This window comes from Phyllobates terribilis, unplaced genomic scaffold (genome assembly GCF_046119375.1).
Source record: "Phyllobates terribilis strain yellow unplaced genomic scaffold, ASM4611937v1 Scaffold_435__1_contigs__length_1562282, whole genome shotgun sequence".
Taxonomy (NCBI): Eukaryota; Metazoa; Chordata; class Amphibia; order Anura; family Dendrobatidae; genus Phyllobates; species Phyllobates terribilis.
This window is the reverse complement of record NW_027363195.1, coordinates 297,716-324,780: the sequence shown is the minus strand read 5'-3', so window position 1 is coordinate 324,780 and position 27,065 is coordinate 297,716.

Genomic DNA, 27,065 nt, shown 5'->3' with positions numbered 1-27,065 from the left:
GTATATAGAGGATCTGTCAGCTCTCCTGGGTGGTGTAGTATATAGAGGATGTGTCAGCTCTCCTGTGTGGTGTAGTATATAGAGGATCTGTCAGCTCTCCTGTGTGGTGTAGTATATAGAGGATGTGTCAGCTCTCCTGTGTGGTGTAGTATATAGAGGATCTGTCAGCTCTCCTGTGTGGTGTAGTAAATAGTGGATCTGTCAGCTCTCCTGTGTGGTGTAGTATATAGAGGATCTGTCAGCTCTCCTGTGTGGTGTAGTATATAGAGGATCTGTCAGCTCTCCTGTGTGGTGTAGTATATAGAGGATCTGTCAGCTCTCCTGTGTGGTGTAGTATATAGAGGATCTGTCAGCTCTCCTGTGTGGTGTAGTATATAGAGGATCTGTCAGCTCTCCTGTGTGGTGTAGTATATAGAGGATCTGTCAGCTCTCCTGTGTGGTGTAGTATATAGAGGATCTGTCAGCTATCCTGTCTGGTGTAGTATATAGAGGATCTGTCAGCTCTCCTGTGTGGTGTAGTATATAGAGGATCTGTCAGCTCTCCTGTGTGGTGTAGTATATAGAGGATCTGTCAGCTCTCCTGTGTGGTGTAGTATATAGAGGATCTGTCAGCTCTCCCGTGTGGTGTAGTATATAGAGGATCTGTCAGCTCTCCTGTGTGGTGTAGTATATAGAGGATGTGTCAGCTCTCCTGTGTGGTGTAGTATATAGAGGATCTGTCAGCTCTCCTGTGTGGTGTAGTATATAGAGGATCTGTCGGCTCTCCTGTGTGGTGTAGTATATAGAGGATCTGTCAGCTCTCCTGGGTGGTGTAGTATATAGAGGATGTGTCAGCTCTCCTGTGTGGTGTAGTATATAGAGGATCTGTCAGCTCTCCTGTGTGGTGTAGTATATAGAGGATGTGTCAGCTCTCCTGTGTGGTGTAGTATATAGAGGATCTGTCAGCTCTCCTGTGTGGTGTAGTAAATAGTGGATCTGTCAGCTCTCCTGTGTGGTGTAGTATATAGAGGATCTGTCAGCTCTCCTGTGTGGTGTAGTATATAGAGGATCTGTCAGCTCTCCTGTGTGGTGTAGTATATAGAGGATCTGTCAGCTCTCCTGTGTGGTGTAGTATATAGAGGATCTGTCAGCTCTCCTGTGTGGTGTAGTATATAGAGGATCTGTCAGCTCTCCTGTGTGGTGTAGTATATAGAGGATCTGTCAGCTCTCCTGTGTGGTGTAGTATATAGAGGATCTGTCAGCTATCCTGTCTGGTGTAGTATATAGAGGATCTGTCAGCTCTCCTGTGTGGTGTAGTATATAGAGGATCTGTCAGCTCTCCTGTGTGGTGTAGTATATAGAGGATCTGTCAGCTCTCCTGTGTGGTGTAGTATATAGAGGATCTGACGGCTCTCCTGTGTGGTGTAGTATATAGAGGATGTGTCAGCTCTCCTGTGTGGTGTAGTATATAGACGATCTGTCAGCTCTCCTGTGTGGTGTAGTATATAGAGGATCTGTCAGCTCTCCTGTGTGGTGTAGTATATAGTGGATCTGTCAGCTCTCCTGTGTGGTGTAGTATATAGAGGATGTGTCAGCTCTCCTGTGTGGTGTAGTATATAGAGGATCTCTCGGCTCTCCTGTGTGGTGTAGTATATGGATGATCTGTCAGCTCTCCTGTGTAGTGTAGTATATAGTGGATCTGTCAGCTCTCCTGTGTGGTGTAGTATATAGAGGATGTGTCAGCTCTCCTGTGTGGTGTAGTATATAGAGGATGTGTCAGCTCTCCTGTGTGGTGTAGTATATAGTGGATCTGTCAGCTCTCCTGTGTGGTGTAGTATATAGAGGATGTGTCAGCTCTCCTGTGTGGTGTAGTATATAGAGGATCTCTCGGCTCTCCTGTGTGGTGTAGTATATGGATGATCTGTCAGCTCTCCTGTGTGGTGTAGTATATAGTGGATCTGTCAGCTCTCCTGTGTGGTGTAGTATATAGAGGATCTGTCAGCTCTCCTGTGTGGTGTAGTATATAGAGGATCTGTCAGCTCTCCTGTGTGGTGTAGTATATAGAGGATCTGTCAGCTCTCCTGTGTGGTGTAGTATATAGAGGATGTGTCAGCTCTCCTGTGTGGTGTAGTATATAGAGGATCTGTCAGCTCTCCTGTGTGGTGTAGTATATAGAGGATGTGTCAGCTCTCCTGTGTGGTGTAGTATATAGAGGATCTGTCAGCTCTCCTGTGTGGTGTAGTATATAGAGGATCTCTCGGCTCTCCTGTGTGGTGTAGTATATGGATGATCTGTCAGCTCTCCTGTGTGGTGTAGTATATAGTGGATCTGTCAGCTCTCCTGTGTGGTGTCGTATATAGACGATCTGTCAGCTCTCCTGTGTGGTGTAGTATATAGAGGATCTGTTAGCTCTCCTGTGTGGTGTAGTATATAGAGGATGTGTCAGCTCTCCTGTGTGGTGTAGTATATAGAGGATGTTACGCGCCCCCTGGGCCAGTGCTGTTTGGGGATTACCTGGAGCCGGATCTGATGGGGGTTGTAGTCTCCGAGTGGCGGCGACCCGGTCCGTGCCCAGGGTGTCAAACTCAGTGTGTGGCAGTCTTTACAGATGTTATTAGTTGTTCTTAGTGTCGACTACGCCACCCGTTGATTTGCGGTCAAAAGGCCGCCGCTGCAGCAGGGTCCGCTGAGGCTGGTGGTATACGTGCAGCTGTGGTAGTATAACCCCCAATGGGAGGGGTATAGCCTTAGGGGGTCAGGTGTAGAGGATGGTGGTAGTGGTGGTGCAGTGTGGATGGTAAGAAGACTCAGAGTCGGGCTGTGCAGTTCAGGGTTTTTACTTACTGCTGTTCTGTTGGTCACTCTGGCCTTGAGTGACCGCCCGAGCCGTGCTGCGTCCACCAGGTCCTGGACTCGGCCAACCCCCAAGCAATTCTGGAGCGTGGTCCTGAGCTCCCTTTTTGACTGTCCTCTCTAATGGCCGTTCCCACCAGGCGTCCACTTATGTCCGGCTCCCTCGGGTCTCCTATTGGGTGAACCTTCTTTGGCTTCCCTGACCCTATGCTCGGTGTGCCTTCTTAGTGGACTTGGTGAGGGGCTGCTCCACATGTAATGTCGCAGCCTCCGGTTCTTAGTTGAGGGTTGTTTCTCTCCTCCACTAATTTGGGATCCGGTTCCCTTGCGTGCCAACCCTTCACCCTTCTGGTTGTATACTGGGTTCTTGGGGTTCCTTCTTCTCCCCCTCTGGGTCCTTCTCTTCTCCTCTCTCTCTTCTCTCTGCAGGCGCTCCTGGACCTCTCTCAGGACTGACTGACCCTCTACAGAAGACTGACCCTGATCTAAGATGGTGCCCACCTTATATACTCCCTCTATGTGTGAGCTCAGGTGACCAGCACCCAATGAGCTCCTAGCCTTACCCAGACTGCTCCCCCTATCTGCCCCTACACTACTGGGATGTTCCACCCCCCTCCCACTCCAGCCAGGGACAGACACTGTCGTACCTGCACATATACTGGTGGGAGTACCGTCGGTCTGTCCCCCGGAAATGGGATGTGTGTAGTGTATGCAGCTATCTGAGCTCAGTCCCACACTCCATCCTTACCCGGGAGTGGAATACCACACCTCTGGCTTGAGGTGCAATACCCCTGTAGCAGCCGAGTCCTCAGGGTGCTACATTCCCCCCTGGTAAATCACAGCACGTCCTCGGGCTGTAAGAGAATAAAACATCCATAAACATACAATTTTTTTTCATAACAACATAAACATATAAAACATTATATATATATTTCTGCAGCATAAAACTTTTTCATAATAAACATTCTTGTAAACTTTCTTGTTCCTCCGGCCACGGTGCAACTTGTGACCGGGTAAAGTGCGACAGTCTCTTGTAGAATAACACAGCTTTCCTATAAAACCAGTAGGGGGCGCCTTAAAAAGCGCAACTATATACAAGGGGAAATATGTCCGCTCTCAGTCCTCGGCCAGGTATTAGGAAAGGAATGACCGCTCTCAGTCCTCGGTCAGTGGGAATAGGGACACACGGGTTTCAGTTCAATTTGCTGGTCCCAACGGGGACTATATTTTAACTAGCAGCAGTAACAGTTCTTATACCCTGACGGGTAACTATGTACAGTCTCTTTACCGTACTTTAATGACGGCGTACTCCTGCTCCTCCTTCAGACCCGTCCGCGTCCTCTTGCTCCTCTTCACACCGTAGCTCCTCCTCCGTCAGCCGGTGTACATGGAGGGTGTAGGGTCCTTTGGCACACTTGTGCCGGGTGAACGTGACCTCGTCCCCTACATATAGGTCACGACCTCTGTGTCCCTCCGGCAGATGGGACTCCACGTCTCTTCTGGTCACAAAGACGTCGCCGGGGGTGTGGTGATCTCTTATGAAGCCCCACCCGTGCTGCATTTGGAATTTAATCACAGTCCCGGTGGCACGGGGACCATGAGCTGCACGGGGGTTCCTCCTGGTCCTGCTCTTCTGCCGTGCGCTCTGTTCCTGCAGCCGCTGCTCACGGACCCGCCTCTCTCTCCGTTCTTGCTCGAAGACTGCCAACTGCTGGCGGCAGCACTCCACACGCTCCGCTGCGGCTGCCCGAGTTTCCTTAGTGAACCCCATGAGGTCTCCTCCGGTGGGGTCCCACTGGAACTGCGCTTCTTCCAGCGGGAGCGGGGTCCTCTTAACGGGCTTCGGAGCCGGAATCAGGGGCTCGCACAGGGGCCTTGCTTTTTGGAGTTCCAGTTGGTAGTACTCCGGTGGCCATATAAAGGGCTGCCCATCCGGGCAAGTGTGCTGGGCAAACAAGTCTTCACCCAGGTGCTGCACTCCAGATGTTGAGGGCGCGGTGGTGGAAGCGGCGCCCGGGTTCGCCAGGCCTTGCGACCAGGCCTGGGGTACCCTGAACGTAAAGGGCACCGTGAAGACGGCGGTGCCCGGGGTTACTTGGCCCAGCAACCAGGCCGGTGGCTCAGTGGAGGTAGAGGGCGCTGTTGGTACTGCGGCGCCCGGGGGTACTAGACCTTGCGACCAGGCCGGTGGTGTTTCCTGCTTTGCCGCGCTCAGGGTTGAGGTGCGTGACGTCACAGGGGTCGCGGCCGCGGCTTCTGCTTGAGGCCTTGTCTGGAGCGGTGACGATGCAGCGACGGGCACGGCAGGGGGAATTTCGGGCTCTGCGACGGGGAGCTGGGGCAGGCACGCGGTTTCTCGGCTCGGGGTAGTGACGTCCCCTTTACCTGCCTCCATCTGTTCAGCTCCCTCTTCGGCGCCGTCTCCGGCCTTCACTCCTCCTGCACCATCCTCAGAGGAGGTCTGTCTCCTCGTCTCGGGTGGCGTGCTTCGCTGGCGGGTTCCAGCCTGCTGGGCCATCTCTCTGCTCCATGCGGCCAGTACGTCCCGCTGCACTCGGGCCATCCTCTGAGCCAAGCCCTCCAGTGCGGTCTGTGCACGCTCCCGGTCTCGGGGGAGCTGTGCCAGGATCTCCACCAGGCCTTCTGGGGTTGTCGCTTGCAACAGGCTCCTGACCACTGGGTCGGTGCTGCCTGCCTCTCCCTCCATCTCCGGGTACGGCTCCTCCAGACTCCTCCAGGCTGCACCCATCTTCGCTCTCTTGTTCTGTCTCCGCCCACATTGAAGGTGGTCCCGGGGCAACTTTGTGATTGTCAGTTCCAGGGGCAGTTCTCTCACGCTGATGGACATCTCTAGCATCACAGTCTCCGTTGGTGGGGGCGGTTTCCGCTTTTGGCGCCATTCCTTGGCCTGGCACACGATGGGAGGTGACCTCTTGCCACCCTCTGGCACGCCCATAATGGCGTCCGCTCTTCCAAGGCGGGAAATCTTCTGGAAATGGCGGGAATCGTCTCCCAGTGGCGGGAAACTCCGTGGATGGCGGGAAAAAGCTGCAGATGGCGGGCAACCGGCGGGAAACGATCCGTGATGGCGTCCCATGGCGGGGACCCTCTGGAACCGGCGGGAGACTTCTTCTTGAGGTAAATTTGAACTTTTCTTCAGGCACGCAGTACCCGGTGGTTGCGGGCACGAAATCCTGCCGACTACGCCAAAGTTGACGCGCCCCCTGGGCCAGTGCTGTTTGGGGATTACCCGGAACCGGATCTGATGGGGGTTGTAGTCTCCGAGTGGCGGCGACCCGGTCCGTGCCCAGGGTGTCAAACTCAGTGTGTGGCAGTCTTTACAGATGTTATTAGTTGTTCTTAGTGTCGACTACGCCACCCGTTGATTTGCGGTCAAAAGGCCGCCGCTGCAGCAGGGTCCGCTGAGGCTGGTGGTATACGTGCAGCTGTGGTAGTATAACCCCCAACGGGAGGGGTATAGCCTCAGGGGGTCAGGTGTAGAGGATGGTGGTAGTGGTGGTGCAGTGTGGATGGTAAGAAGACTCAGAGTCGGGCTGTGCAGTTCAGGGTTTTTACTTACTGCTGTTCTGTTGGTCACTCTGGCCTTGAGTGACCGCCCGAGCCGTGCTGCGTCCACCAGGTCCTGGACTCGGCCAACCCCCAAGCAATTCTGGAGCGTGATCCTGAGCTCCCTTTCTGACTGTCCTCTCTACTGGCCGTTCCCACCAGGGGTCCACTTATGTCCGGCTCCCTCGGGTCTCCTATTGGGTGAACCTTCTTTGGCTTCCCTGACCCTATGCTCGGTGTGCCTTCTTAGTGGACTTGGTGAGGGGCTGCTCCACATGTAATGTCGCAGCCTCCGGTTCTTAGTTGAGGGTTGTTTCTCTCCTCCACTAATTTGGGATCCGGTTCCCTTGCGTGCCAACCCTTCACCCTTCTGGTTGTATACTGGGTTCTTGGGGTTCCTTCTTCTCCCCCTCTGGGTCCTTCTATTCTCCTCTCTCTCTTCTCTCTGCAGGCGCTCCTGGACCTCTCTCAGGACTGACTGACCCTCTACAGAAGACTGACCCTGATCTAAGATGGTGCCCACCTTATATACTCCCTCTATGTGTGAGCTCAGGTGACCAGCACCCAATGAGCTCCTAGCCTTACCCAGACTGCTCCCCCTATCTGCCCCTACACTACTGGGATGTTCCACCCCCTCCCACTCCAGCCAGGGACAGACACTGTCGTACCTGCACATATACTGGTGGGAGTACCGTCGGTCTGTCCCCCGGAAATGGGATGTGTGTAGTGTATGCAGCTATCTGAGCTCAGTCCCACACTCCATCCTTACCCGGGAGTGGAATACCACACCTCTGGCTTGAGGTGCAATACCCCTGTAGCAGCCGAGTCCTCAGGGTGCTACAGATGTGTCAGCTCTCCTGTGTGGTGTAGTATATAGACGATCTGTCAGCTCTCCTGTGTGGTGTAGTATATAGAGGATCTGTCAGCTCTCCTGTGTGGTGTAGTATATAGAGGATTTGTCAGCTCTCCTGTGTGGTGTAGTATATAGAGGATGTGTCAGCTCTCCTGTGTGGTGTAGTATATAGAGGATCTGTCAGCTCTCCTGTGTGGTGTAGTATATAGAGGATCTGTCAGCTCTCCTGTGTGGTGTAGTATATAGAGGATGTGTCAGCTCTCCTGTATTGTGTAGTATATAGAGGATGTGTCAGCTCTCCTGTATTGTGTAGTATATAGAGGATGTGTCAGCTCTCCTGTGTGGTGTAGTGTATAGAGCAGTGGTCCCCAACCTTTTTTGCACCAGGGACCGGCTTGAAGCAAGATCATTTTTCCATGGCCCAGCAAGGAGGGGGTGGGGTGGGCGGGGCTTTGGTCATATGGGGGCGGGGTAATGGAGGGATTTGGAGTTTAGTGCATACTTATCATATTGTGTAGACCAGGTCCCCGCCAGGAGCTATGCCAGGAGCCCCACATAATGTGCTGTGCCAGGAGCCCCACATAATGTGCTGTGCCAGGAGCCGCATCACTGAGGCCCCATCACGCCCTGCAGCAGGACAGGGCAGCTGTCCTGACAGCTGCTGTTCAGCTGCATTTACTTCATCCCAGGGGCGGACACAGACTGTAGTGGGCCCCTGTGCAAGAAATTTTTGGGGGCCCCCCCCGCCCTTCATAAGGCAACAAAGTTATGTAAACATAACCCCCCCATGTGCATCTCTCACCCCCCCATGTGCATCTCTCATCCCCCTCCGTGCATCTCTCATCCCCCTCCGTGCATCTCTCATCCCCCTCCGTGCATCTCTCATCCCCCTCCGTGCATCTCTCATCCCCCTCCGTGCATCTCTCATCCCCCTCCGTGCATCTCTCATCCACCCCCCGTGCATCTCTCTTCCCCTCCGTGCATCTCTCATCCCCTCCGTGCATCTCTCATCCCCCCCGTGCATCTCTCACCCCCCCGTGCATCTCTCATCCACCCCACGTGCATCTCTCATCCCCCCGGTGCATCTCTCACCCCCCCGTGCATCTCTCATCCACCCCCCGTGCATCTCTCATCCCCCCCGTGCATCTCTCACCCCCCCGTGCATCTCTCACCCCCCCGTGCATCTCTCATCTCTCCCCTCCCTCCCATGTGCATCTCTCATCTCTCCCCTCCCTCCCATGTGCATCTCTCATCTCTCTCCTCCCCCCATGTGCATCTCTCATCTCTCCCCTCCCTCCCATGTGCATCTCTCATCTCTCCCCTCCCCCCCATGTGGATCTCTCATCTCTCCCCTCCCCCATGTGCATCTCTCATCTCTCCCCTCCGCCCCATGTGGATCTCTCATCTCTCCCCTCCCCCATGTGCATCTCTCATCTCTCCCCTCCCCCCCATGTGGATCTCTCATCTCTCCCCTCCCCCATGTGCATCTCTCATCTCTCCCCTCCCCCCTTGTGCATCTCCCATTCCCCCCACTCCTAGTTAATTGTATTTAAAAAAAAATAAAACTTGTTATACTTACCCCCATGCGATCCCTGCAGAATCCTGGCGCTCGTCGAAATCGCTGACACCAGGTTCTCCTGACTTCCGGCCATGTGACGGCGCCGTCACATGACCAGAAGTCAGGGGAATCATGAAGGTGCTGCCGCAGCAGCGCAGCGCTAAGATGTCCCGGACCCGGCGCTTAGCATGCGGCCGGGGGCCCCATGAGGAGAGAGACGCACAAGAGGGGGGCTCCGAGGGGGCTCCTACCGGCCGGGCCCCATACTGGAGTCAGGGCAGTCATGCCCTGATGGCAGCCCTGCTGGAGGCTGGAGGGGCCCCCTCTCCCCGCGGACCGGCTGAAAAACCCCAACGGCCCGGTCCTGGTCCGCGGACCGGCGGTTGGGGACCTCTGGTATAGAGGATCTGTCAGCTCTCCTGGGTGGTGTAGTATATAGAGGATCTGTCAGCTCTCCTGTGTGGTGTAGTATATAGAGGATCTGTCAGCTCTCCTGTGTGGTGTAGTATATAGTGGATCTGTCAGCTCTCCTGTATTGTGTAGTATATAGAGGATGTGTCAGCTCTCCTGTGTGGTGTAGTATATAGAGGATCTGTCGGCTCTCCTGTGTGGTGTAGTATATAGTGGATCTGTCAGCTCTCCTGTATTGTGTAGTATATAGAGGATCTGTCAGCTCTCCTGTGTGATGTAGTATATTGAGGATCTGTCAGCTCTCCTATGTGATGTAGCATATAGAGGATCTGTCAGCTTTCCTGTGTGGTGTAGTATATAGAGGATCTGTCAGCTCTCCTGTGTGGTGTAGTATATAGAGGATCTGTCAGCTCTCCTGTGTGGTGTAGTATATAGAGGATATGTCAGCTCTCCTGTGTGGTGTAGTATATAGAGGATCTGTCGGCTCTCCTGTGTGGTGTAGTATATAGAGGATATGTCAGCTCTCCTGTGTGGTGTAGTATATAGAGGATCTGTCAGCTCTCCTGTGTGGTGTAGTATATAGAGGATCTGTCAGCTCTCCTGTGTGGTGTAGTATATAGAGGATCTGTCAGCTCTCCTGTATTGTGTAGTATATAGAGGATGTGTCAGCTCTCCTGTGTGGTGTAGTATATAGTGGATCTGTCAGCTCTCCTGTGTGGTGTAGTATATAGTGGATCTGTCAGCTCTCCTGTATTGTGTAGTATATAGAGGATGTGTCAGCTCTCCTGTGTGGTGTAGTATATAGAGGATCTGTCGGCTCTCCTGTGTGGTGTAGTATATAGAGGATGTGTCAGCTCTCCTGTGTGGTGTAGTATATAGTGGATCTGTCAGCTCTCTTGTATTGTGTAGTATATAGAGGATGTGTCAGCTCTCCTGTGTGGTGTAGTATATAGAGGATCTGTCAGCTCTCCTGTGTGGTGTAGTATATAGAGGATCTGTTAGCTCTCCTGTGTGGTGTAGTATATAGAGGATCTGTCAGCTCTCCTGTGTGGTGTAGTATATAGAGGATCTGTCAGCTCTCCTGTGTGGTGTAGTATATAGAGGATCTGTCAGCTCTCCTGTGTGGTGTAGTATATAGAGGATCTGTCAGCTGTCCTGTGTGGTGTAGTATATAGAGGATCTGTCAGCTCTCCTGTGTGGTGTAGTATATAGAGGATCTGTCAGCTCTCCTGTGTGGTGTAGTATATAGAGGATCTGTCAGCTGTCCTGTGTGGTGTAGTATATAGAGGATCTGTCAGCTCTCCTGTGTGGTGCAGTATATAGAGGATCTGTCAGCTCTCCTGTGTGGTGTAGTATATAGAGGATCTGTTAGCTCTCCTGTGTGGTGTAGTATATAGAGGATGTGTCAGCTCTCCTGTGTGGTGTAGTATATAGAGGATCTGTCAGCTCTCCTGTGTGGTGTAGTATATAGAGGATCTGTCAGCTCTCCTGTGTGGTGTAGTATATAGAGGATCTGTCAGCTCTCCTGTGTGGTGTAGTATATAGAGGATGTGTCAGCTCTCCTGTGTGGTGTAGTATATAGAGGATCTGTCAGCTCTCCTGTGTGGTGTAGTATATAGAGGATCTGTCAGCTCTCCTGTGTGGTGTAGTATATAGAGGATGTGTCAGCTCTCCTGTATTGTGTAGTATATAGAGGATGTGTCAGCTCTCCTGTATTGTGTAGTATATAGAGGATGTGTCAGCTCTCCTGTGTGGTGTAGTGTATAGAGGATCTGTCAGCTCTCCTGGGTGGTGTAGTATATAGAGGATCTGTCAGCTCTCCTGTGTGGTGTAGTATATAGAGGATCTGTCAGCTCTCCTGTGTGGTGTAGTATATAGTGGATCTGTCAGCTCTCCTGTATTGTGTAGTATATAGAGGATGTGTCAGCTCTCCTGTGTGGTGTAGTATATAGAGGATCTGTCGGCTCTCCTGTGTGGTGTAGTATATAGTGGATCTGTCAGCTCTCCTGTATTGTGTAGTATATAGAGGATCTGTCAGCTCTCCTGTGTGATGTAGTATATTGAGGATCTGTCAACTCTCCTATGTGATGTAGCATATAGAGGATCTGTCAGCTTTCCTGTGTGGTGTAGTGTATAGAGGATCTGTCAGCTCTCCTGTGTGGTGTAGTATATAGAGGATCTGTCCTGTGTGGTGTAGTATATAGAGGATCTGTCAGCTCTCCTGTGAGGTGTAGTATATAGAGGATCTGTCAGCTCTCCTGTGTGGTGTAGTATATAGTGGATCTGTCAGCTCTCCTGTATTGTGTAGTATATAGAGGATGTGTCAGCTCTCCTGTGTGGTGTAGTATATAGAGGATGTGTCAGCTCTCCTGTGTGGTGTAGTATATAGAGGATCTGTCGGCTCTCCTGTGTGGTGTAGTATATAGAGGATGTGTCAGCTCTCCTGTGTGGTGTAGTATATAGTGGATCTGTCAGCTCTCCTGTATTGTGTAGTATATAGAGGATGTGTCAGCTCTCCTGTGTGGTGTAGTATATAGTGGATCTGTCAGCTCTCCTGTATTGTGTAGTATATGGAGGATCTGTCAGCTCTCCTGTGTGGTGTAGTATATAGAGGATCTGTCAGCTCTCCTGTGTGGTGTAGTATATAGAGGATCTGTCAGCTCTCCTGTGTGGTGTAGTATATAGAGGATGTGTCAGCTCTCCTGTGTGGTGTAGTATATAGAGGATCTGTCGGCTCTCCTGTGTGGTGTAGTATATAGAGGATCTGTCGGCTCTCCTATGTGGTGTAGTATATAGAGGATCTGTCAGCTCTCCTGTGTGATGTAGTATATAGTGGATCTGTCAGCTCTCCTGTGTGGTGTAGTATATAGAGGATCTGTCGGCTCTCCTGTGTGGTGTAGTATATAGAGGATCTGTCAGCTCTCCTGTGTGGTGTAGTATATAGTGGATCTGTCAGCTCTCCTGTATTGTGTAGTATATAGAGGATGTGTCAGCTCTCCTGTGTGGTGTAGTATATAGAGGATCTGTCGGCTCTCCTGTGTGGTGTAGTATATAGAGGATGTGTCAGCTCTCCTGTGTGGTGTAGTATATAGTGGATCTGTCAGCTCTCCTGTATTGTGTAGTATATAGAGGATGTGTCAGCTCTCCTGTGTGGTGTAGTATATAGAGGATCTGTCAGCTCTCCTGTGTGGTGTAGTGTATAGAGGATCTGTCAGCTCTCCTGGGTGGTGTAGTATATAGAGGATCTGTCAGCTCTCCTGTGTGGTGTAGTATATAGAGGATCTGTCAGCTCTCCTGTGTGGTGTAGTATATAGTGGATCTGTCAGCTCTCCTGTATTGTGTAGTATATAGAGGATGTGTCAGCTCTCCTGTGTGGTGTAGTATATAGAGGATCTGTCGGCTCTCCTGTGTGGTGTAGTATATAGAGGATCTGTCGGCTCTCCTGTGTGGTGTAGTATATAGTGGATCTGTCAGCTCTCCTGTATTGTGTAGTATATAGAGGATCTGTCAGCTCTCCTGTGTGATGTAGTATATTGAGGATCTGTCAACTCTCCTATGTGATGTAGCATATAGAGGATCTGTCAGCTTTCCTGTGTGGTGTAGTGTATAGAGGATCTGTCAGCTCTCCTGTGTGGTGTAGTATATAGAGGATCTGTCAGCTCTCCTGTGTGGTGTAGTATATAGAGGATCTGTCCTGTGTGGTGTAGTATATAGAGGATCTGTCAGCTCTCCTGTGTGGTGTAGTATATAGAGGATCAGTCAGCTCTCCTGTGTGGTGTAGTATATAGTGGATCTGTCAGCTCTCCTGTATTGTGTAGTATATAGAGGATGTGTCAGCTCTCCTGTGTGGTGTAGTATATAGAGGATCTGTCGGCTCTCCTGTGTGGTGTAGTATATAGAGGATGTGTCAGCTCTCCTGTGTGGTGTAGTATATAGTGGATCTGTCAGCTCTACTGTATTGTGTAGTATATAGAGGATGTGTCAGCTCTCCTGTGTGGTGTAGTATATAGTGGATCTGTCAGCTCTCCTGTATTGTGTAGTATATGGAGGATCTGTCAGCTCTCCTGTGTGGTGTAGTATATAGAGGATCTGTCAGCTCTCCTGTGTGGTGTAGTATATAGAGGATCTGTCAGCTCTCCTGTGTGGTGTAGTATATAGAGGATCTGTCCTGTGTGGTGTAGTATATAGAGGATCTGTCAGCTCTCCTGTGTGGTGTAGTATATAGAGGATCTGTCAGCTCTCCTGTGTGGTGTAGTATATAGTGGATCTGTCAGCTCTCCTGTATTGTGTAGTATATAGAGGATGTGTCAGCTCTCCTGTGTGGTGTAGTATATAGAGGATCTGTCAGCTCTCCTGTGTGGTGTAGTATATAGAGGATGTGTCAGCTCTCCTGTGTGGTGTAGTATATAGTGGATCTGTCAGCTCTCCTGTATTGTGTAGTATATAGAGGATGTGTCAGCTCTCCTGTGTGGTGTAGTATATAGTGGATCTGTCAGCTCTCCTGTATTGTGTAGTATATGGAGGATCTGTCAGCTCTCCTGTGTGGTGTAGTATATAGAGGATCTGTCAGCTCTCCTGTGTGGTGTAGTATATAGAGGATCTGTCAGCTCTCCTGTGTGGTGTAGTATATAGAGGATCTGTCAGCTCTCCTGTTTGGTGTAGTATATAGAGGATCTGTCCTGTGTGGTGTAGTATATAGAGGATCTGTCAGCTCTCCTGTGTGGTGTAGTATATAGAGGATCTGTCAGCTCTCCTGTGTGGTGTAGTATATAGTGGATCTGTCAGCTCTCCTGTATTGTGTAGTATATAGAGGATGTGTCAGCTCTCCTGTGTGGTGTAGTATATAGAGGATCTGTCAGCTCTCCTGTGTGGTGTAGTATATAGAGGATGTGTCAGCTCTCCTGTGTGGTGTAGTATATAGTGGATCTGTCAGCTCTCCTGTATTGTGTAGTATATAGAGGATGTGTCAACTCTCCTGTGTGGTGTAGTATATAGTGGATCTGTCAGCTCTCCTGTATTGTGTAGTATATGGAGGATCTGTCAGCTCTCCTGTGTGGTGTAGTATATAGAGGATCTGTCAGCTCTCCTGTGTGGTGTAGTATATAGAGGATCTGTCAGCTCTCCTGTGTGGTGTAGTATATAGAGGATGTGTCAGCTCTCCTGTGTGGTGTAGTATATAGAGGATCTGTCGGCTCTCCTGTGTGGTGTAGTATATAGAGGATCTGTCGGCTCTCCTATGTGGTGTAGTATATAGAGGATCTGTCAGCTCTCCTGTGTGGTGTAGTATATAGTGGATCTGTCAGCTCTCCTGTGTGGTGTAGTATATAGAGGATCTGTCGGCTCTCCTGTGTGGTGTAGTATATAGAGGATGTGTCAGCTCTCCTGTGTGGTGTAGTATATAGAGGATCTGTCGGCTCTCCTGTGTGGTGTAGTATATAGAGGATGTGTCAGCTCTCCTGTGTGGTGTAGTATATAGAGGATGTGTCAGTTCTCCTGTGTGGTGTAGTATATAGAGGATCTGTCAGCTCTCCTGTATTGTGTAGTATATAGAGGATGTGTCAGCTCTCCTGTATGGTGTAGTATATAGAGGATATGTCAGCTCTCCTGTGTGGTGTAGTATATAGAGGATATGTCAGCTCTCCTGTGTGGTGTAGTATATAGAGGATCTGTCGGCTCTCCTGTGTGGTGTAGTATATAGAGGATCTGTCAGCTCTCCTGTGTGGTGTAGTATATAGAGGATCTGTCAGCTCTCCTGTGTGGTGTAGTATATAGTGGATCTGTCAGCTCTCCTGTATTGTGTAGTATATAGAGGATGTGTCAGCTCTCCTGTGTGGTGTAGTATATAGAGGATCTGTCGGCTCTCCTGTGTGGTGTAGTATATAGTGGATCTGTCGGCTCTCCTGTGTGGTGTAGTATATAGAGGATCTGTCAGCTCTCCTGTGTGGTGTAGTATATAGAGGATGTGTCGGCTCTCCTGTGTGGTGTAGTATATAGAGGATCTGTCAGCTCTCCTGTATTGTGTAGTATATAGAGGATGTGTCAGCTCTCCTGTGTGGTGTAGTGTATAGAGGATCTGTCAGCTCTCCTGGGTGGTGTAGTATATAGAGGATCTGTCAGCTCTCCTGTGTGGTGTAGTATATAGAGGATCTGTCGGCTCTCCTGTGTGGTGTAGTATATAGAGGATCTGTCAGCTCTCCTGTGTGGTGTAGTATATAGAGGATCTGTCAGCTCTCCTGTGTGGTGTAGTATATAGAGGATGTGTCAGCTCTCCTGTGTGGTGTAGTATATAGTGGATCTGTCAGCTCTCCTGTATTGTGTAGTATATAGAGGATGTGTCAGCTCTCCTTTGTGGTGTAGTATATAGTGGGTCTGTCAGCTCTCCTGTATTGTGTAGTATATGGAGGATCTGTCAGCTCTCCTGTGTGGTGTAGTATATAGAGGATCTGTCAGCTCTCCTGTGTGGTGTAGTATATAGAGGATCTGTCAGCTCTCCTGTGTGGTGTAGTATATAGAGGATCTGTCGGCTCTCCTATGTGGTGTAGTATATAGAGGATCTGTCAGCTCTCCTGTGTGGTGTAGTATATAGTGGATCTGTCAGCTCTCCTGTGTGGTGTAGTATATAGAGGATCTGTCGGCTCTCCTGTGTGGTGTAGTATATAGAGGATGTGTCAGCTCTCCTGTGTGGTGTAGTATATAGAGGATCTGTCGGCTCTCCTGTGTGGTGTAGTATATAGAGGATGTGTCGGCTCTCCTGTGTGGTGTAGTATATAGAGGATGTGTCAGCTCTCCTGTGTGGTGTAGTATATAGAGGATCTGTCAGCTCTCCTGTATTGTGTAGTATATGGAGGATCTGTCAGCTCTCCTGTGTGGTGTAGTATATAGAGGATCTGTCAGCTCTCCTGTGTGGTGTAGTATATAGAGGATCTGTCAGCTCTCCTGTGTGGTGTAGAATATAGAGGATCTGTCGGCTCTCCTATGTGGTGTAGTATATAGAGGATCTGTCAGCTCTCCTGTGTGGTGTAGTATATAGTGGATCTGTCAGCTCTCCTGTGTGGTGTAGTATATAGAGGATCTGTCGGCTCTCCTGTGTGGTGTAGTATATAGAGGATGTGTCAGCTCTCCTGTGTGGTGTAGTATATAGAGGATCTGTCGGCTCTCCTGTGTGGTGTAGTATATAGAGGATGTGTCAGCTCTCCTGTGTGGTGTAGTGTATAGAGGATCTGTCAGCTCTCCTGTGTGGTGTAGTATATAGTGGATCTGTCAGCTCTCCTGTGTGGTGTAGTATATAGAGGATCTGTCGGCTCTCCTGTGTGGTGTAGTATATAGAGGATCTGTCAGCTCTCCTGTGTGCTGTAGTATATAGAGGATCTGTCAGCTCTCCTGTGTGGTGTAGTATATAGAGGATGTGTCAGCTCTCCTGTGTGGTGTAGTATATAGAGGATCTGTCGGCTCTCCTGTGTGGTGTAGTATATAGAGGATGTGTCAGCTCTCCTGTGTGGTGTAGTATATAGAGGATCTGTCAGCTCTCCTGTATGGTGTAGTATATAGAGGATCTGTCCTGTGTGGTGTAGTATATAGAGGATCTGTCCTGTGTGGTGTAGTATATAGTGGATCTGTCGGCTCTCCTGTGTGGTGCAATATATAGAGGATCTGTCAGCTCTCCTGTGTGGTGTAGTATATAGAGGATCTGTCAGCTCTCCTGTGTGGTGTAGTATATAGAGGATCTGTCAGCTCTCCTGTGTGCTGTAGTATATAGAGGATCTGTCAGCTCTCCTGTGTGGTGTAGTATATAGTGGATCTGTCAGCTCTCCTGTATTGTGTAGTATATAGAGGATGTGTCAGCTCTCCTGTGTGGTGTAGTATATAGAGGATCTGTCGGCTCTCCTGTGTGGTGTAGTATGACTCGCCCAGGGGGAATATGGGTGACTCGGTACCCGGGCCTTTACCTTCTTCGGATGTCACGGGCCCGTACCCTGGGGTCACTCTTTAAAAAAAAAGGGTTTGTTAACAGTTTTGTCTCGTGACGCCACCTGTGTTTCCCGGTAATGAGTACCGGCGCTGCTGCAGACCTCTGAAGCAGATGTTAGGGCAGCTGGGTTGGCATGGCTCTCCACAGGCAGAGCACAGCTCCAGGGCAGTGTAGATGCAGATGGTGATGCTGGGCGTTGTAGTGCAGGAGCGATAGCGTTGTAGAAATAACTGACAGAAACAGTGGGGTGCAGTCATCCGAGTTTACTCACAGTTCTTTAGCTTCCTCAGGTGCACTGTACAGGTGTCAGCCTCCCATGTCGCGCTGCGTTTACCAGGCAGGGGCTCAGCACTCTCCCACGTACTTCAAGAGCACTTAACGGGACCCCCTTTCTGTATGTTCCTTTCTTAGCTGACTTCCCGCGGTGGGTCTTCTCCCTCCTGCCATGCGCCCCGCCACACAAAGTGCCGATCTGTTACCTTGAGATCCCTCTGGGCAACTTGAAGTTCCCGGACCTTGCTTGGTGCCCTTCACGGCGGCTTAGGTGAGGTTGTGGCAACTGCACAATGAAAGTTTTCCAGCCGAGACCTGAAGTAACTCGGCTAGTCCAGGGACCGGTTCCCTTCTTGCAGCCTGATCCCTCTGACACCTGGCAGATTCGGGCGTACGTGTGCCGTCCTGCACTCACTGTACCCCCTGGGATCCCTTAACTTACTGGAGCCTTCCTCCCTAGCTCCCACTCCTCTCTCCTTCTTGGGCATGACAGGCCGAGCCTGCCTGCCGAGCAGAGCTCCTGCAGAGCCCCTGCTCCTCTCACTTCTCCTCACTGAATCCACCCCTACACATGGTGATGTGATGCTCTCAGCCCTGCCCTGGGAAGATGGGGGTACTCGGAGTCGGGTCAGATGTTGAGAACGGGGGTGCAGTCGTGGCCTGGACCCGTTCCTTGCCCAGGGCCGTCACATTGAAAATGATGCTAGGGCTTTCCGGGTTGAGTGGTAATTGTCGACTACGCCACCTGTGGTGTCTGGTGATGCGCCACCAGCGCAACTACAGTCCGCTGAGGCCTGGAGTCATGGCGGCTAAAGTTCTCGCCGCTCCCTACAGGCGGAGCGCGGCCTCAGGGCCGGTAAAGCAGGATAAAGGGGGGGTAGTAGTGCGGCAGTAGGGACGCGGCGTCGCACGGAATGGCGCGTAATGAACAGTCCGGAGGCCATAGGGATGAATTTCCAAGGCTTTACTCACATTAGAGATGGCAGAAGGAAGGCGACTCCCTGCTCCCCACGGAGTCCTGCGGTCACCAGGGACCGGGGTCCGACAACCTCCGAGCAAGTCCAGCATTCAATCGGGACCCCGCACCTGAGTGATCCTGAACTACAGACCGTATCCTCTCCTGTCTGTGTGTGTGTAGATAGGCCGGATCTCCCTCTGAACTCCTCTCAGAACAAGGGCACGGGTGGCAGCTCTGCTCCTTCCGATACCCGATGGGATCCTCTGGGCCTACCGGGCTTTACCAACCAGGACATGGAGTAGCAAGGTCGGGTGTCGGGGGCCGGTACCCCTCTTGCAGCTGGACTCCCTCTGAATATATCAGGTGGTGAGGACAGGTGGCGTACACTGCTCCGTCTGCATCCTCCCCGGGATCCATTTACTGTGGAGCTACACTCTTTAGCTCCGGGCCTTCTTGGTCGTGGTCCTTGACCGGGTTGAGACATTCCTCGTCTGCAACCTGCCCCTCGTTCCAAGGCTGGGGTATGAGGGCTGTGTCTCCATCCACTGTAGGTTCACACAGGATCCACGTTCAGGGTGGGAGATCACAATACCTCACAGTAATTAACAGCACAAAGACCAAAACCAAAGATGGCTTTTTATTAAATATGAAATTTAAAGTGTCACTAAATTGTAAGTCCTCCACCCTCACCCACTAACTGGTTCCCCTCACTCTTGGTTCCCCAGTCTCCCTGTAACCAGGAGGGCAGCACCTGGTGCATACTAGCCCCCTCTGGTGGAGAAATGTGGTGTTGGATGCAAAGGTTGGGTCCCGACCATCACGCTGTTCTTACCTCGGAGGAGGAACACTACACTCCATTACAGAAGTGCAGCATCCCTGTGGCGGTCGAATCTTCAGGGGCGCCACAGTTCTACAGTGGGATGTGCTACATAATGAAGTTTCTCTTAAGGGGCACTTGGAAGGGAAGATGTCCTTATCACCCCGGTCAGTAAAATCTTTATAGTGGTGGCAGGATGAGCCTAACCTATCTCGAGGGGTTCCCTGGGTACTTAGGGTCACTAGAACAATTACCACAGATGCGAGTCCGAGAGGGTGGGGAGCCCATCTGGGAGATATGGTAGCCCAGGGGACCTGGTCAGATATCGAAAAGGGTCTCTCCTCCAATGCAAAAGAACTTCTGGCGGTAGACAAGGCGGTGAATAATTTCTTACCTTTCCTTCAGGGCCAGAATGTAAAGATCCTCTTGGATAATCTAGTTGCGGTAGCATATGTGAACCACCAGGGGGATACATGGTCAAGATCGCTGATGAGAGTGACAGATCATCTCTTCCAGATTACAGAAAGTCACCTCCTTTCCCTGATGGCCCTCTATATAAGGGAAAAAGAAAACATGAGAGCAGATTTCCCAAGCTGCTATCCTCTGATGCAAGGGGAATGGGTACTAAATCAAGGAATTTTTACCCAAATAGCCGAAGATGGGGGGGGCCTCCGGTCAGGTAGATCCGTTTGCCACAAAACTAAATCGGAAGACAAAGATCTTGTGTTCCCTAAATCCCCTAGCTGTGGACGCTTTCCTGATTCGTTGGTATTTCAGCCTGGCGTATGACTCCTCCCCCCCTGGTTGGCTGTTCTTCTCATGGTAATAAGAAAGATCAGGGAGGACAAGGCCAGGGTTCTGCTGATCGCACCCTTTTGGCCCAGGAGGGTGTCCATCTACGATCCTTGGGTTCTTCCAGAGATTCCATATCTCCTTCTCCGGGGTCCGATATTCCATCCTCAAGCAACTGGCCTCCACTTGACGGTGTGGAACTTGAAAGGACACTGCCAAATCAGAAAGTTTTTTCCAAAGGTCTAGTAACCATCCTGCACAGGAGAAAACCTGTTACAACCCAGATTTATGCCACAAGTTGGAGAAAGTTTTTGTCTTTCTCTGGTTCTGGGGTTCATGGGGAGGGGGTGCCAATAGGACAAATCTTTGGAGTTTTTACAAAAAAGTCTTGAACTAGGGTTATCCACCAGCACCCTTAAAGTACAGATTTCTGCCTTGGGTGCCCTATATAGCTGTGATGTAGCTTGTAACTACTGGGTTTCTCGGTTCATTAAGGCAGCTTTTAGATCTAGACTCATTATTAAAAGCAGCTTGGTTCCCTGGTATTTAAATTTGGTTCTAAAGGCCTTGACTATCTCGCTGTTTGAGCTAATAGTCAGCAACCCTTAAATCCCTCTCTCTTAAGACCGCTTTAATATCTTTAACCTCGGCCAGGAGCATTAGTGACATCCAGGCCCTGTCTATGGCCTCGCCGTTTACTCAAATTCTGGATGATAGGCAGGATCTGGTCTAAAAATCACTCTCTCTCCCTAAGGTAGCTACTCGTTTCAACAGACTTCAGGAAGTCCTCCTACCCTCCTTTTGTCCACATCCTAGTAACCAGAAAGAGGTGGAGTTACATACGTTAGAAGTGAGGAGATGTCTGGTTAGGTAACATTCAGTTACCAAAAGCTTTAGGAAAGATAACTCGTTGTTTATATCCTACCAAGGGACTAGGAACGGTCTAAGGTCACGAAGTCCACCATAGCTAGATGGAATTGGGAGGCCATTTCTCTATCATATACAGTATAGACCAAAAGTTTGGACACACCTTCGCATTTAAAGATTTTTCTGTATTTTCTTGACTATGGAAATTGTACATTCACACTGAAGGCATCAAAACTATGAATTAACACATGTGGAATTATATACTTAACAAAAACGTGTGAAACAACTGAAAATATGTCTTATATTCTAGGTTCTTCAAAGTAGCCACCTTTTGCTTTAATGATTGCTTTGCACACTCTTGGCATTCTCTTGATGAGCTTCAAGAGGTAGTCACCGGAAATGGTCTTCCAACAATCTTGAAGGAGTTCCCAGAGATGCTTAGCACTTGTTGGCCCTTTTGCCTTCACTCTGCGGTCCAGCTCACCCCAAACCATCTCGATTGGGTTCAGGTCTGGTGACTGTGGAGGCCAGGTTATCTGGCGTAGTCCCCCATCACTCTCCTTCTTGGTCAAATAGCCCTTACACAGCCTGGAGGTGTGTTTGGGGTCATTGTCCTGTTGAAAAATAAATGATGGTCCAACTAAACGCAAAGCGGATGGAATAGCATGCTGCTGCAAGATGCTGTGGTAGCCATGCTGGTTCAGTATGCCTTCAATTTTGAATAAATCCCCAACAGTGTCACCAGCAAAGCACCCCCACACCATCACACCTCCTCCTCCATGCTTCACGGTGGGAACCAGGCATGTAGAGTCCATCCGTTCACCTTTTCTGCGTCGCACAAAGACACGGTGGTTGGAACCAAAGATCTCAAATTTGGACTCATCAGACCAAAGCACAGATTTCCACTGGTCTAATGTCCATTCCTTGTGTTCTTTACCCCAAACAAGTCTCTTCTGCTTGTTGCCTGTCCTTAGCAGTGGTTTCCTAGCAGCTATTTTACCATGAAGGCCTGCTGTACAAAGTCTCCTCTTAACAGTTGTTGAAGAGATGTGTCTGCTGCTAGAACTCTGTGTGGCATTGACCTGGTCTCTAATCTGAGCTGCTGTTAAACTGCGATTTCTGAGGCTGGTGACGCGGATAAACTTATCCTCAGAAGCAGAGGTGACTCTTGGTCTTCCTTTCCTGGGGCGGTCCTGATGTGAGCCAGTTTCTTTGTAGCGCTTGATGGTTTTTGCAACTGCACTTGGGGACACTTTCAAAGTTTTCCCAATTTTTCGGACTGACTGACCTTCATTTCTTAAAGTAATGATGGACACTCGTTTTTCTTTACTTAGCTGCTTTTTTCTTGCCATAATACACATTCTAACAGTCTGTTCAGTAGGACTATCAGCTGTGTATCCACCAGACTTCTGCACAACACAACTGATGGTCCCAACCCCATTTATAAGGCAAGAAATCCCACTTATTAAACCTGACAAGACATACCTGTGAAGTGAAAACCATTTCCAGTGACTATCTCTTGAAGCTCATCAAGAGAATGCCAAGAGTGTGCAAAGCAGTCATCAAAGCAAAAGGTGGCTACTTTGAAGAACCTAGAATATAACACATATTTTCAGCTGTTTCACACTTTTTTGTTAAGTATATAATTCCACATGTGTTAATTCATAGTTTTGATGCCTTCAGTGTGAATGTACAATTTTCATAGTCATGAAAATACAGAAAAATCTTTAAATGAGAAGGTGTGTCCAAACTTTTGGTCTGTACATCTAGCGGCGAGGAAGGGCCAGAAGGGCTGAAGGCTCATTCCACCCGGGCTGTGGCGACCTCCTGGGCTGAGAAGACAGGTGTCTCGATAGAAGACATATTTAAGGCTGCTACCTGGTCCTGTCCCTCTACATTCCATAGACACGATAGGTTAGATATAGGTGTATCGGCTGACCTCACCTTTGGGAGAAGAGTGTTCCAGGCTGTGGTCCTTCAATAGATTACTTCATCTCTGTAATTCTCTCGTGGTGCTGTCATGGTCGACCGATAAAATATTAAATTACATACCGGTAATGGGATTTTTCGGAGACAATGACAGCACCCTTATATTCCCTCCTTTCACGTTTGTGGGAACACTCCCGTTTTATTAATTATAATCTCACACTCAGTAGGTTTCGTCTGGTATGGCAATTTTGTGATTGTTTGCTGTGTTTATTAACCTGGCGGTCCTCTCAATGCTCTGTAATCCAAACTGAGGGGGGAGAGAGGTGGCGCCCTTTTAAGCCTGTATGTTTCCTCTCCTTGGTGGGCGGATCCCCTCTCTCGTGGTGCTGTCATGGTCTCTGAAAAATCCCGTTACCGGTAAGTAACTTACGACTATTCATTTGATGGAGCAATCAAAAAGTTGTACCCCAAAATGGTATTAAAAATGGTCTTAGAAAATTGGAACACAAGCCAAACAATTTGTTTGCAAAGTTTAGAATTTTTTAAAAGCAGTAAAATGTTCTTGTTTTCTTCTGCACCATTTCACTTTATTTGGAATTCATTGCCCTTTTTTTTCTATATGTTGCACAGTAAAGTGAATGGCGTCTTTCAAAAATGCTGTAATTTTGTCCCACAAAGTACACCTCAACCCTGCTGTATTGAATAGTGTCTGTGTTATTCACTATGTGATATGTGTTTTTTTATTGTATACTAATGTATAGTGACTAGTGATGATTGAGCGTGTTCTATGAACCCATTCAGCGAGCACGCTAACAGCCGTGACACTTGCAGGCACGGCGACCTTAAAAGAAATGCCGAGCATGCCAAAATACTCGGCGAGCACCTGAGCGTGCTCGCCGAAGGGGTTGATAGAACACGCTCGATCATCACTAATAGTGACCAGATGCCTCTAAGGAATCTTTTTTGGCCTCTGTTTTACTGGTGCTTGAAGTGCAAATTTTTGTAGCTCTAATGATTAAGTAATATGCAACTATGTGAACTGCAATTGCCAATTAACAATTTAAGGGTATCCATCAGATATACCCCTCCCTCCAATTCCCATTCATGACCATGCAGGATTTGGAAAGCTAAATCCATAGATTTACATGCTGCATTTCTGAGTGCTCTGGGTGTAACGGAGCACTAACCAAGCCTCAGCCTTCCAAGGTTGCTTCCCTGCCCAGCACCAGCCTCTTTATCTTGATTGATAGCTCACTGTCAGTTTTTTGGGACGTCAGGCACCAAGCAAGGAAAATCAGTGAGCTAGACACTAGCACTGGGAACTTTCCCTCCGTACATAAACAAAACATAAACCAAAAAAAAATCAATTTGGCACGTTACTTAATTTATGTAGATTTATAGAATGAAATGTTGGATTTCGTACGAGCTCGATCCATGTTTTTCACAGAGCTCATATCTATTATAGTCTAGGGCTGTTCACATATTTCTGCGGACCGCGTATTTTTCACCGAAACACGTTGACCTGTCGGACTTTGATCCAAATCAAAGTTTAGAGCTTCTCGGATGCAAAACAAAGCTGATGAAAGTCTGAATGAGGCCTTACTCTATTATTTATTTTTTAAGCAGCGTTCATTCCAGGCTGCTGTACACATGAAGAGGGTTTACACACCTAAAATACATATATAAAACACAGAAACAAGCTACCATTGACAGACTAGTATGGAGGGAGACACTGCCACTACGATCTAACAGTGTGGATTCTGGTGTCTCGCTCCTTCCCTCAGGGTGTATTCCAAAAGCCTCCTCCAACAAGCAAGTTCTGGACAAGCTGCAGGTGGAGAGGGAGTGCGGGATTACGGTGAAGGCCCTGACTGCGTCTCTGTTTTATACTTACGAGGGAAAGAAGTATCTCCTGAACCTGATCAACACTCCGGTGAGTGTGACGTTTCTTCTTGATTTGTTTCTCTGTGGTCTTGTTGCGGATGTTCAACTGGTCACGGCGGTCGCGTGACCTGTCACATAACTAAATGATGTCATGGAAGGTCCTTTCACACCACCGCGAGCCGTACAAGAGACCGGACGCAGTGGAGAAAAGACCGGGGGCCATCAGAAGGTAAGTATAATGTTATTTTTTCCAATCCCCTCCATGACAGCACACCTGGAGGTAGCCTCCCCATCCTAATTAGGGACAGGAAAACAAGAGGTTAAATAGCCCCTTCCCGCTACAATCCCAAGTGTTTTCCTGTCCCTATGGGATGAAGAGGTTACCTGGGGTGCCTGCAGCCGGCAAGCAGGGCCCTATTAAATTTACCTGCCGGGCTGCAGGGAGCGATCGCCTCCGACCTTCCTTCCTTTGCAGCTCCCGTGTCTCCTTGAGAGCGGGACCCCCCACACACACACTCGCCTGCGTGTAAAGCCGAGTAGGGTTTTGGGGGCTGGGGGCCTCCTGTAGCTCCCCGGCCGGAGTCTCCTCTGTCCTCCATGGCGGCGTGCCGGAAGTCAGGCTTTTGGCCAGCGGGACGTCACTTCTGGTGCGTTCCACCGTGGAACGCATGGGGCCGCGGCGGGAAATTCAAAAGGAGAAGCCGCGGTTTGCCCTGAAAATGAGGATCCTTCACCAGATAGGTGAAAATTTGGCACTGGATCTCGGTCTCCCCTATAAAAGACCCAGATGAGAAGACTCCATTAAGGTAGGACAGAATATTCTGCTACTATGGAGGGTGCTGTTCCAAAGCCTGCGTCTGCAGAGCCCAGCGCTAACCCGGCCCCAGTAAGTACTAGGTCCTAGGTTATTCCCCACTCTCTTTTGAGCAGGATCCTAAATATATTTTAAATCTCCCCTTTTTTTATTTTTAATTTAGGGAGACAAGGATCCGGCACCGACAGTGGGAGAAAGCACTACAGTTTGCAAATGTGCCATCTGTATAAAAAAGCTGGCTTCAGGGCATAAGAAACCCCTATGCTGGAAATGCACTGACAACATTGTGAAGGAAGAACAGCCTTCCCTTATGGAAGAAGTCAGGGGAATGGTTCGGCAGGAAATACAATCTTCCCTAGCCTCCTTCTCACAAGCCAGAGCTGAAGGTCCATCTCCCCCCAAAAGGAGAAAATATACGGTTAGGGAGACCTCTGATTCAGAATTAGGGTCTATGGAGGAACCGGAAGAAGGGGTCCTAAGTGAAGATCATGAGGAAGATAGGAAATATTACTTTTCGTCTGAGAATATGGAGGAATTGTTGTCGCAGGTGAGAGACACGATGCAGGTGGAAGAGGAGAAGGAAACCCGTACAGTTCAGGATGAAATGTTTGGCGGTCTGAAATCCAAGAAGAAGGTAGTGTTCCCTGTGCATGACAACATTTGGAGTCTTATTTTGGATGAATGGGAGTCACCTGAGAAAAGGCTTACTATGGCAGGAGAAATGAAGGATAGATTCCCTCTAGATGAAAAGGCGGCTAAGCTATGGATGGAAGTCCCGAAGGTTGATGTACAGGTGGCAAGGGTTGCGAAGAAAACAACCCTTCCCTTTGAAGACTCGTCACAGCTCAAAAATCCTATGGATAGGAAGATGGACAGCCTTCTAAGGAAGGCATGGGAAACATCGGCGGCTTCACTGAAGACTAATATCGCTTCAACTTGTGTAGCTCGTTCCATGTTCCTCTGGCTCCAACAACTAGAGGAACATCTCTGGAAAGGTACCACTCAAGAGGACCTCCTAGCATCTCTTCCTTTTCTGCAGAAGGCCACTGGATTCCTAGCGGATGCCTTGGCGGAGTCGGTCAAGATTGCGGCAAGATCGGCAGCATTATCAAATTCTATGAGAAGAGCTCTGTGGTTGAAGATGTGGAGTGGGGACAACGCATCAAAATCTAAGCTTTGTTCCATTCCATTTAAAGGAGAGTATATGTTTGGGGCGGTGCTAGACGAGTTGTTGGAGAAAGCATCCGTCAAGAAGAAGTCTCTGCCAGAGCCAAAGAATCCAAAAAGTTTCAGAAAGAGACCATTTCTTCTCCCTCAACAACAACAGCAGCAAGCATTTCAGTACAGAGGCAAGGGTAAAACTGGTCGCTGGAGTTACACAAAAGGAGGAAGAGGTAGGAATATCTTTCAAGGTTCTAGGCAGGACAGACAATGACGCCAAGAAGGTAGGAGGCAGAATTGCGAGCTTCCTTCCTCAATGGCAGCTTATTGATTGGAAAAGGATTTGTCGTGGCAACAGTAGACCAGCCAGAGGCTTACTA